This window comes from Gekko japonicus, unplaced genomic scaffold (assembly GCF_001447785.1).
Source record: "Gekko japonicus isolate JY-2015 unplaced genomic scaffold, Gekko_japonicus_V1.1 scaffold733, whole genome shotgun sequence".
NCBI classification, from domain to species: Eukaryota; Metazoa; Chordata; class Lepidosauria; order Squamata; family Gekkonidae; genus Gekko; species Gekko japonicus.
Window position 1 is genome coordinate 321,752 of NW_015171526.1, and position 11,119 is coordinate 332,870.

Sequence of the window (11,119 nt, forward strand, 5' to 3'; positions counted from 1 at the left end):
TAAACTTTAATTGGATTTTGATGCTTTTTTCTTACTGCCTGCTGGCTGGGCCTGGTTTTTAGTAAGTTTTAGAGGGTTTAATTTTGATTTCTGTAAATGACATCAAATATGTATAATCAATCAGCAAGGTAAAATATTTTAAATACCCACACACACAAGGGTTACCAACACCATAGATTTTTGGGTCATTCCTAGCACTACCCCATGTCCAGTGTTCCCTCTAAGCTGAGTTAGTGTGAGCTAGCTCACAGTTTTTTAGCCTCCGGCTCACACATTTTTGTCTTCGCTCAGGAATGATGGCTCCAGAGCAAGCTAACTGATGCTGTAGCCAAATCGCTCACTCACAACTTTAATGCCAGTAGCTCACAAAGCAGGCTCAGGGAGGGTTAGAAATCACAAAGTAACAATATAATTAGTTAAAACCATATTTCTCATAAAACACAAATCAAACACAAACAGGGTGGATTTGCCTTGACAGCGATGCTCAGTTTGAGCTGGATCCATTTGGCCAGCATTGTCAGCAGGGGAGGCCGAGATAGATTTGAAAGTCCGCTGCCTCATCCAAAGGTCTGGCGGAACAGCTCCGTCTTGCAGGCCCTGTGGAATTGTAACAAATCCTGCAGGGCTCTCAAGTGGGAACTTGTTCTACCAGGCTGGGGCCAGGGCAGAAAAAGCCCTGGCCCTAATCAAGGTGAGCCAGACATCAGGGACAACCAGGAGATGTTGATCACTTGAGTACAATGCTCTGTGAGGGACATATGGAGATAGGTATCCCCTGGCAACTGGTGGCTGGAGGTGGGACTTACTGGCAGAAAAAAACTAGGCCTAGGCCTGCATCACTGGTGATGCGGCAACATCACTTCTGGCACACATCGGATGTGATGTCATCATATTACTGGTAAAGTTTGGATGCTCTGGTGTTTGAGCAAAATCTCTATGGTAGAAGTTATAGAAGTCTACCACAGACACACATGTCTGCCTGAAGGCATTCTGGGAAGCACCATTGCCACAGCTTCTTTCTGGGACTATGTGTGAGGACAGACAGGTAACTAAGAAGTGGTAGTCTGAAGTGAAGAATAGGTAGGCCAGAAACTGGCAAGACTAGTTCATGGCCAATAGTCCATGGAACAGAGAGAAAACCTTGCTTCCCTCAGCCATGAGCTGTCCAAACTGAGGAAGTCGACTTGCTTGAAATTTTATACTTCCAGGAGGCATTGGATTGGCCCTTGAGTCACACCTGATTAGCCAAGCCAGGAGGATTGTCAGTTGTTTAGGGAGTCTCTTGACTTAACTGTTTGTAATCCTCTTTCCAGGCTGCTTCTGTAGGGGTGCAGACAGCCATCTATACCTGACCTCCTAATTAAAACCCCGTGATACCAGACAACACTAGAAGGCCTTCCATAGAGGTCCCAGTGGAGATGCCTAATGCTGAAACTCACCATGTTGTGACAGGAGAAAATAAGAGACTTGTAATTTAGCATAGCACTTGAGGAATATCGAATTAAACTGGTTGACAAAAGATTCAGGACAGAGGAGGGATTTTTTCACATAATGCACAACTGACTTATGGAATTCACTGACACAAGCTGTGATGACAGCTACTGGTTTTTAGATGGTTTGAAAAACAAATTCAATCAGGATACATCCTTCAGGGGCTATAAGCCACAATATTTAAATGGAGCCATTCAGTTCAGGGCAGTGTATCTCTGAATACCAGTTGCTGGAGGCAGGCAGGAAGATGGGCTGTTGCCTCCATGCTCTACTTGACACCTGGAAACGTTGGGTTTAACTATTAATGAAGTCAGGATGCTGAGATAGATAGAACTTTGTTCTGATTCAGCAGGCATTCTTTATGTTCTTACATCCATATCATATATTTCCAGCAATGGTGGGAGTTGAGGACTACTATTTCTTCCCCTAGAGAGGCTCTTAAATTTGACACTCACAAACAAAACAGTGGAAGAACTGACATCTTGGGTCTGATTAACAGACTAGGGTAGTTATCAATGGACTCAAAGAGATTGTACTGTCTGGATGCTAAACTCATAATTTGCACCATTAATGACCTGTAACCTCATATTTGTCAATGGCTTTTGATTTCTGCTATTTTTTATTGGGATAAACCAATTACCCCAGATAATCTGTGGCAATTTTTTCTCTTTGGTAGGGGAAATAATTGTTTCTCCAGAGATAACTCCCCCCCCCATCTCCTGCCTTCTTGGAAAGTTTGGTCTAGTTTACAGTCGCATCACACTGCGTGTCTTACGGATTTTGCTGCTTGGAGAAGAATCATTTCTTCCCTGAGAGAGAAAAAGTAATTCTCAACACCTTTAACTGATAAGGCTAAATCCAGCAGCCCTCAGTCATTCAGTTATGAATGAAGAACCTGTCTTATGAGTAGAGATAAACAAACGCTTGGCCTCTGTGATGCCAGTGGAAACCAAGAATTGTCTTTCATGAATAATCTGTGTCCATCCTGCCTGGAAACAGACTGTCTCCCTTGCTGTACTTTATGCCTCGAAGTCTTTCAGAATACCTGCTTGATTCTGCTTCATTCCAATCTATCCTAAAACCACACTTTTTTCCCATGAAGAAAAAACACCTTGGTCTTCTCTTCCTCTACTACAACTAAGGCTAAGCTTGTGAAACTGGAACACAGGAAAAATTCTTCCCATTTTTTTTCAATGTCTCCATGTTTCTCCCCACTCTGTGTTATTTCCCCCACATCTGATTTTAGAATGCAGGGTCTTCAGAGGATCGCTGCCAGAGGATGAAGTGATGGACACAGGCATAGACAGCTTTAAAAGGGGGGATGAGATAGATTCATGGAGGAACCTCTGGATATCAGTGCTGGAAGGCAACATCAGGGGAAGGCCTCAAATTCTATGCCCTATCAGGACTGTAGCTAACACAGGGCATATCGGGTACAGCCCCCTCCTAAATTCCAGTGTGCCCCACAGCCAATTCCCACACACCCCTGTCCCAGTCCCCAGGAGCGGGCGACGCACAGAGCAGCAGAGGAGAGAGCCAGCTGGCCATCCCTGGCTTGCCTGCTGCCTGCCTGAGGAGAGGCATGAGGGGGGAGGGGACAGGCAGCCCAGCCCCATGCAGTCCAGCCAGTCTCCCCCTGGCTGCACAACAGCTTCTCAGCCAGGAGAATGAAGTTGAACCCAATAGGCAGCTGCCTGATCCTGCTGCCACCACTCCTTCTGCTGGGTCAGCACACAGAAGCCATGGTGGGTGCTCCGCTCTGCCTTCCCAGGGGGAGGGTAAAGGCTAAGCTGGGGAGGGACTGGAAGGAAAGAAGGGGGGAGCTGCATTCAGCTGGCATTCCCCCCTTCACTGCCACCAGGTGGGGGGGCTCTTCTATTTTTATTGTATTTATTATTTACATGACATCATGCCCCCAGTGACCCCCACTGAAAATAGTCTGTGCCCTATTGTTGGCCCCCCAGAGGAACTGAGTGGCCCCTGGGTGTGATAGGGTGCTGAAGTAGATGGACTATTGGTCTGATCCAGTAGACCTCTTCTTATGTTCTCAAGGCAGGGATTCCACCCCCCCCACCCCCCGTAAAGCAGAATGTGCATTTAAAGTGCTGCCTACTATAAATAAGAATCACTATAATCATACTCTAATACTGGGTCTTGGATCACCCATTAATGATAGGAAATGAGTGGCCTCTTCAAATGTAAATGTGTCTGATGTCAGGCTGATGATATTGGTGGAAAGATAATCAGCTCACTCCTCTCAGTCCTTTAAAAGATGGCTGACTGAGTCAATCCATCTCATGTTGGGTCTTCTTTTCCTGCTGCCTTCAACGTTTCCTAGCATTCTTGTCTTGTTCAGTAAGATAACTGCCAAGGGTGCTATATGTCTTTCGCCTCCATCCAAAAAGACAAAAACAAACAAAAATTACAACTCCCATGAAGCGGTAGAAGAATATTATTCAATTATTTCTGATTTGAATCCCACACCATTGGGAAAACAATCTGTGCAACTCCAAAACACCTATTTTGTAAATCAAACAAGTTTTAATAGGGATTTGGAGTATGGGGAAGGGTGTAAAAACCCCCCTACAATTCCCATGTGGCAGTGTAAGAATGTGCATGTGCATGTGCAAATTGATCCAGATCCTGATAGTTCATGTCCCTTTGGCATGAATGATCAATGAGGAAATAAGAGAGACAGGGAAACACAATTCTACATGACCATCAGTGAAATATATACATTTTGTGCATTGAAAAATGTGGCAAACAGCAGACATGGAAATGGTGGAGGGGGGTATATTGGAAAGCTGTGGGAGAGAAGGATGTGGACATGCACAATTCCCCCTTTTTATGATGAAAAATATAGAAAACATTCAGGTGAATGGTTCATTGATCTTTCAGTTATGCTAACTGGAATGTGGCTGACTGTGAGCTGAACCAGATGAATGAGCATCCTTGATTTTTTTTATTAACTCCACCAGCTACAGGTATTCTGGATAGAAGGGTTATATAGGTCTATGATTCAGTGAGTTCAGATTCTACATACAAATTGTGGATAAAAACATCTAGGCTTAGTCCCTAGGGCTGTGGGTCCCTCCCACCTACCCTGAGGCTACTTCCTTAGGTGTTCCAAATAATAAGTATTATGAACTTTAGCAAGTCCTTCTCAGAGAACAAACTTCTGCCTACCTGAAAAAGAATCCACAAAAAGCCACTATTTCTTCCAGGAAGCATCTCTACAGCTGAATTGATTGGTCAATGCCAGTTAATTTGCCAAAGCAACTCTGTGCTATTGAGCACAGATGTTACTGCTGCACCCTGAAAACATTCAACCCCATCACAGGAAAGGTTGTTGAAGATGAGCCCATCTGTGCAGCAGTAATAGGCAATTTTGGAAACACAGAGATCTGTAGCAGCAGAAACCCGAAAGCATATATAGTAGGTGAAGTAACTGGTCAAACTGCAGCACATACTGCAACAGCCAGCCTTTACACAATCTATACTCCATCAGCTAGACGATACTGTTAATCCACTCAGTGATATTCCTGTTCAATGAGACAGTGTTTGCGTTACAGGGTCTCTTATTTCTCTTGGATCCAATATTAGCTTGCTGTGTTTGCAATGCCACTGTTTCTTGGTATCTCGTTGTCCGAGTCTTTGCCGTAATAAGCCATCTGTAAGCACCCTAATTGGTCTTTGGGTTTATTATATCGAGATCATACAGACCACAAAAATGCAGTCCCCTCTGCCAAATAAAAACCTAGTTTAACCCATACCCCCTGGTGTATCGTGTCTTCATTCAGGATTCTGGTACAATGACTAGAAACTGATGTTTTAAAAAAGATCCTTGGGGTTATTAGTTTCTTTTAATTGCTGGATTTCCTTTTCTTTTTTTAAACCATTTTTATTAGGATATAATAAACATAGTCAAATATAGATCACAACTTTTACCTTAATCCATCATACCCTCCACCCTTCCCCCCCCCCGCGTGGCTTCCCACAGAGCTCCAGCTTCCTGTTCAATTCTTAGGTCTTCTTCCTCCACCCTTTTTCTGTTTAATTACACATATCTATATTTAAGTAATACATCTTAGTCTATTTTTAATATCTATTGCCTTCGATAATTGTCAAAGCGGGAGCGGTGGCGCAGGCGGTTAAACGCCTGCCAGTAACATCTAGAGACAGCCACTATGGCTGTTCGAGAATCCACTGCGGCCAGGGTGAGCGCCTGGCCCGAGTCCCAGCTCCCGCCCACCCAGCGGCCTGAAAGCAAATAAAACCAAGCGAGTAGGCAAATGGGTACCCACCCTTATAAGGGTGGGGGGCACCCTCCTCCTCAGTGAGGTATGTGGTGGTAGCAGCGGCAAGAACATCACGGCGAGAGCACCAATGGCGGTGGATGCGGTGGAGCCTAGACGGCGCGGCGCAGTGAAAAAGCGAGAACAAGGCAGAGCGATACCTGGCAGCAGACGACTGCGGTGGAGACTGAGGCGGCGCACGATGACGTGCATTGTGGGCGCAGCGGAACCATTCAGGACAGAGCCGAGGCCGAAGCAAGACATGGAGACGGGCGCCAGGAACAGTCCCACCAAGGAAGCAGCCGGCCCAGGGAAGATGCAAGAGACCGCCGGGAGAAGGAAAGCCGAGCCAGAAATGAGACACACAGCGGGCCCACCACATAGGGTGCTAGTAGGAACCCCCACCCCATATCATGTGGCCTTAGTTAGGAGAGAAATAGTTCTTAGAACTCCCCTGTTAACTGCCCAGAGACCCCTAGGGCGTCTAAATAAACCATCCCTTACATCCCAATTTTTTTCCAAATAGTCCTTAAGATCTTTCCAGTTTTTAATTGCTGTATTTTCATTCTACCCTTCCTCTAAGGAGCTAAGCACAGCAAATGCAGTCCTGCACCTATTTTATTCTTATAACAATCTTAGGCGGGGGGGGGGACTTATCTCAGCCACTTGCATGACTGCATAAGAATTTGAACTCTAGCCCCCCTGACCAAGTATTCTAACCACTACACTAAATCACCTCTGATTCTGTAATTGATACCAAGCTCCACATGCAGTCCTGAGGTCTGTTCCCTAGGGCTGTACAAGTGTGCCTTTTCCCTGGATGTGTTTGTGTGCCATTGCTGTGCCCATTTGTTCGTTGCTGGCATTCCCGATGTGTCAGTTTCTTCCATACCATTTTACAGGGCTTGTCCACCCTAACCATTTTAATGCCATTTACGAATGCAAATGCTGGCATCCGTTTTAACAGTGACATTCTTGTCAAATTCCATTCACGTGATCTGGAGGGGGGAAAAAGGCAACTGCAATCGCAGCCTGAGCAGGGATGGGCAGAATTGAAACAGCATGTTCTCAAACGTCAGAAACCTCCCTAGTTCTCCCCGGTCTGAGTCATCTAACCATCACACTGCAGAAGCTGTTATTAGCGCAGAGGACACGCAGAGCTGTGGCCATTTCTTTGTGCTCATCCCAATATCAAAGCCTATAAAGAAGGCGCCAGATCGAGCATACAGAAAAACAAGCCCTATTACTTAATCCCGACTGACTTCAGTGTGCAGGCATTCAAAGTCCTGTTTTTTTAAGGATTTGGAGAGTTAAAAATTATTCCCTGTGACCTACCGCATATAAAGAAGAGATAAAACATGAAAGAAAAATGCCGCTCCGCACAGCGCAGGAAGTTTCATGTCATATTTATATAGTAGTGACTGAAGCTGTGGTATCATTAAGGCTCCCTATTGCCATTGTGCAATACCCCCTGCTGGGAAAATGGTGGAGGAGAGTGGCTGACGACAGCCGCCGCTTGTCAATCAATCAAGGCATACCAGGAAGAGGTAACTGCGGCCATTATTTCAGTCGAGTCCTAGGGGGACATGCCAGGCAAGAGTGGAAATTGTGAGCTGATTAAATGGGACTTAATGGGCTACATTTCTCATTGTGGCTCGGGTTTGTTGCGAGCGCTTAATTGTGTTAGGGAGCAGCTTCAACATCTAACAGATTGTAAGGATCGTTATTGTTGCACTAATTGGTGACAATCAAATAAAGCCAGACCCAGAGCAGAATGCAACAGTACAGCATGCTTGGGTGCTCTGGGGCAACCCCTGAAGAGGCTTGTAGCTGGCAAGGTTAGCTTTTTTTCCCTTTCCGCTTGCGGGGACTGTTGGCAGATGCCCTTTCAGTGCTAAGCTGGAAAGATTGTTCATTAGGCCAGGCAGAAAACCATATCAACTGTTGCCTCCTCCTCCTCCTCGGCAGTTATTAAACATGAATGTTGTTGCTTTCATGTTATGTGCTGAAAGCCAAATAAAATAATATAAAATTGGAGGTTTCCAACTGACATTTTGTTGTTGTTTCAACTAGCTGTGACCTCCAGAGAGCCGTACCCAGTTCAGATTTCTCCAAATTCCACTACTCGCCCTATGAACCCAGTTACTGAAAGCTCGCACAGTGTTTTCCTGCAATACAAATAAATAGCTCCATGCTAAGCACAGAAGAATCCTAGTTTTGTCACTCGCAACCCAATAAAAAAGTATTTCCATGAGGGACCAGCATACAGATGGACTCAAGAGCAGATTCTTCAGGAAACGTCATGATAAACCAGGTGATCTTCAGGGTCACTTTTCATGGGGCCCAGGTATGTAGAAAGGAGCATCAGATGTTCTGAAGCATCAAAACTCTCCCTTGGCTTCTGATGGGAGGCTCCCACCAGGTTAATTCACTTTCAGAATTTCTGCTACAAGATGGCTACTAGATGACAGAGGTGTTTTGTTTTGTTTTTTGGAAAACCAAAATTACAGTGGAAATTTCCTTAGTCCTTGGTGTTTTTGTCAGTCCTCAAAAAGACATCACAATAAATGCCGGTGGTTTGAGGTTGGCCACTTTTGCTACCCAGAGGAATTTAGTAATTTTGAGTGGCCACCAGGGAATTTGATACAAATGGGGATTTTACCATCTTGGGCTTCAAGGGAATGAGGGTTATTGATTATTTCATTGTTTCTCCTGATCTCAGCTCATTGGCCAGCATCCTGGGAGTTTCATTTTTGGGGGTCAGTGATCGTCTCCCTAGTGTTTTGCATAACAACATGCCTTACTACATGGTGACAGGGGTCCAAAAAGAATTCTAGCAGTTGCATTTTTTTTTACTCTTGTCTATAGGGTGATAAGTGATTAACAACAGTTATTCACTGCTCAAGATCAATCTATCATAGAGCTTTTATTGGAGAAAGGAAATGAAAGACAAAATCCATGGCAAAAGAATCATTTAATTCATCTCTCAAGCAGCTCCATGTTCAGAGACCTTTAAATAGCATCTGCTAAGGATAGAGAGTGATTTTGTGTCCTGTTTGTAAGCTTTCCAGAGTCATCTGGCTGGTGGAAACAGGATCCTGGACCAGCCTGACCTCCAGTCAGATTTAGTAGAGCTCTTCCTGTGTTCTTGTGCCAGCTGAAACCTGGTTTGACTGGTGACTCCATAGGAAAAATGTTCCAGGAAACTGGGACTCTTCCTTCTGTTCCACCTACACTGGTGTCTGCCTGGCTGTCATACCAGAGTCTTGTTCTCTAAGGAACTGGCCTTGCCTTCTGGCATAGCTGTCATACCAGTATAGAGAAGTAGAGACACCATAGTAGAGACTCAGTACTGTAGCACAGCGCAGTTTCTGCAGGAGCCAACTGAGGTGACAAAAGGGAAGAAAGTCCTTGTTTCCATGAGATATATGGGATACCCAAAGATTATTTTTATTTTCAAATCCCTGCTGTTTTCAGCCACAAACTTCCCTTCTGATCTTTTCTCCCTTGTACAGGTTCTTTTCTATTTTACATCACTGTGTCTCTCTTCACAGAATTTCACCAATAAAATGTACAGATATGTGCATATATATATGTAATGATGTGCATTGTATGATATTTGCCAGTTTGGTGTAGTGGTTAAGTGTGCGGACTCTAATCTGGGTGAGCCGGGTTTGATTCCCCACTCCTCCACTTGCACCTGGCTGGATGACCTTGGGCAAGCCATAGCTCTGGCACAGCTGTTCTTGAAAAAGAGCAGTTTCTGTCAAGAGCTCTCTCAGCCCCACCTACCTCACAGGGTGTCTGTTGTGGGGAGGGGAAGGGAAAGGAGTTTGTAAGCCGCTCTGAGACACCTTTGGGTAGTGAAGGGTGGGGTATAAATCCAATCTCCTCCTCCTCCTCCTCCTCCTCCTCTTCTTTTAAAGTTGCATATAAAATTGTATATATAATACAGATAAATCTGTCAAAATGTGAGAAATGGAGAAAGAAGCTGTTGACTTGGTTGATATGGAGCCATCCACTCATCACTGCCAAGGAGCAAGATTACGTTTGGACCTGTGGCAGCTACATGTGGTTTCTGTGTATGCTGTTTATGAACCCATATAATCCCACTGAAACAAAGGGAGATTCTATGTGGGCTGACAGCACTTCCAACTCCAGAATGGCAAGATGGCAGACAAGACTAGAACCCTTACGTTTTATGACTGGTAGGACATTAATGCATGTGTAATATAGAAACTGACCATCAGTGTTCTGATAAGAGGAGGTATCAAGCTTATTCTTCACTCAGCTCTTCACTTCTTAGCATTCAATTGATTCAAGCTCACACAGAAGTCAGAAATCACATATTGCTGTAATTTTTGTTCTCTAATGTTAGAAAGCTGTGACCACACCACATGTAGAAGCTTGGTCAGAAAAACTTTGAAATCTACAGCAAAAGTAAAAATAGTGGTAAGCGGGCAGGACATGGGAATGACATCTACTGTAACAGAATTTGGTTTAACTACATAGAGCTTTGTAAAATGTTATGTGTTATATATTACCTTCTGTTTTAATAGATTTCCATTTCATGTGCCACACACACACAGAGGGAGAGAGACAGAGAGTGCACATTATATATATATATGGCTTGGGCCTCGCTGCTCTCTTCCCCCCCCCCAAGCAGCGGCGGTGAGGGAGATCACAGAGCGTGCCCTGCACATGCACAGGGGACGCTCTGCCACTTTTGGGGGGATTTAAGTATCCCCCTGGTATTTTTTCCAGGTTTTTAGATTTTTGTGCACACCTGGGGACTGCCCCAAGTGTGCACAAAAATCTCCCTCCCCCCCAGGTGCCCTCGATGCGCGGATTTAGGTATCTACACGCACGGGGGTGACTTCGCTATTAGTATATAGATATATACAAGGGGGGGACCCGCGATACTCGCGGGAGAGGGGGAACTCCACAACTATGAGGAAGAGGAGGAAGCAGCAGGAGGAGGTAAGTTCCCCCCCATCCCGCCGGTTCTCCTATCTCCTCCACCCCCATCCACCCCCTGGCTCAATTACCCCCCTGCCCTGGAGCGCCCCCCCTCCAGAGGCCAGGTCTACCCACCCCTTCCCACTATATTGGCAGACCTGGCCTCCGGAGTCCAGGTCTACCCACACCTTCCTACAACAGTGGTAGACCTGGCCTCCGAACTCCGCAGGCCAGGTCTACCCACCCATTCCCACTACAGTGGTAGACCTGGCCTCCGAACTCCGCAGGCCAGGTCTACTCACGTCTTCCCACTACAGTGGTAGACCTGGCCTCCGGACTCCGGAGGCCAGGTCTACCACCATAGTGGGAATGGG

General features: G+C 45.5%; 1 long non-coding RNA gene across 1 annotated transcript in view; it reads right to left on the reverse strand.

Moving 5' to 3' along the window:
• Window positions 1-6,345, reverse strand: part of LOC107117390 — a 15,105-nt gene extending 8,760 nt beyond the window's left edge. Inside the window, exon 1 of the long non-coding RNA XR_001482736.1 lies at window positions 5,948-6,345. This is a non-coding gene — a long non-coding RNA (uncharacterized LOC107117390). The remainder of the gene's footprint in view (window positions 1-5,947) is intronic.
• Window positions 6,346-11,119: the final 4,774 nt, after the last annotated feature.